At 38.0% G+C, this 1,413-nt stretch overlaps 1 long non-coding RNA gene across 1 annotated transcript; it reads left to right on the forward strand.

Annotated features, from left to right (window-relative positions):
* Positions 1-667: 667 nt before the first annotated feature.
* LOC127811388 (uncharacterized) lies at positions 668-1,086 on the forward strand. Its single transcript, XR_008025674.1, has 3 exons — positions 668-710; positions 787-876; positions 982-1,086. It is a non-coding gene; the product is annotated as an uncharacterized LOC127811388 (long non-coding RNA).
* The last annotated feature ends 327 nt before the right edge of the window (positions 1,087-1,413 follow it).

Raw genomic sequence — 1,413 nt, forward strand, 5'->3', positions numbered from 1 at the left:
TCCCATCATCCAACCCCAAACCCAGTCCCGCCACATCCCCATCATCCTGAAGAGGACTTGATCCACTCACAATCCAACTCCCAAAACTCACATAGTCAGCAAGGTAAATACCAAAAATTTATATGAACGATAATAAATTATTATTCTTTCCTAATTCAATCTGAATTTATTGTGTTATTATGTTATAGCAGGTACAAGCTCCATGTCATCTACTGCCAAGAAAGGAAGAGGAATATCAAGACAAATTTCAAAGTGGGGAAAGGAAAAAATTCATATTGAATTTGATGCTGAAGGACAACCAGTTGGGGAGATGGCAACTAAGTTGGAAACCCAACTAGGTGTGATGGTAAGGAGTATTGCTCCCCTTACATTTACTGATTGGAGATCACCAGGGATGGAACCATATAAGGAGCGCATCTGGCAAGAGGTCTTGGTGAGTAAATAACGTCTCTCTGATTCTTAGTTATTTGACTCTAAACTTTTATACTTTAATAAGGATATCATTGCAGGATAACACTGATGTACCCACAACATGGAGATCAATTTGCTTACAACATGCTTCCAAGAAGTGGAGAGAATACAAAGCCACCTTGAAGAGGCATTATGATTGCCATGAGACAGATGAGGCTCGCCTGTCAAAAATACCGCTTGGGGTGGACCCAGAACAGTGGAAGGTTCTTGTGGAGTATTGGGGATGTGAGCAAGCACAGGTATGTATGATTTATGTATGGGTGGATATATCAGATGGATTCTCTATGCCTAGTTCTAATATCATATTACAAGTAGGAACGTAGTGTGACAAATCGTGCCAATCGAGATAAGCAAAAGATGGGTCACACCAGCGGTAGGCGATCACATCCTCAGGTTAGACACCAGGTAAGAATAGAATGGATATTAGTTATATATATTTATTGATAATTTAATTAGTAATGCCTAAACTTTAAACATTTAATATATTTCATATCTTATATATGTTTTTAGATGACTATTGAAAGTGGAGATGAGCCAGATAGAATCAAGCTCTTTAGAAAGACACACACCAAAAAGAGCGGAGAGATAGTAGACTCTACATCTTCATATATAATTGTATGTATTTCTAAAATTTGAAAGTTGTAGATATATTTTGTTTCTTTTACTTGTCGACTTATGTAAGTAACTTGTGAAATGTTTCTTGAGGAACAAATGGATGAAAGATTGTCACAAATACCCACAGATGAACAAACCCCAGATTCGGTAGAGGATGTCTTTACTCAAATACTAGGCAAAGATGGGCATGGCAGGGTAAGGATGGGAGGACTTGGAACATGCCCAACTAAGGTTAGACAAAGACAACAGTATCAAGTGCCTCAAGAGCAATATGACCAAATGCGTGCGCAAATTACTGCTAAGCTAGAAGAAAAATTTCAAGTTCAA

The sequence above is a fragment of the Diospyros lotus genome, chromosome 10 (genome assembly GCF_014633365.1).
Source record: "Diospyros lotus cultivar Yz01 chromosome 10, ASM1463336v1, whole genome shotgun sequence".
NCBI classification, from domain to species: Eukaryota; Viridiplantae; Streptophyta; class Magnoliopsida; order Ericales; family Ebenaceae; genus Diospyros; species Diospyros lotus.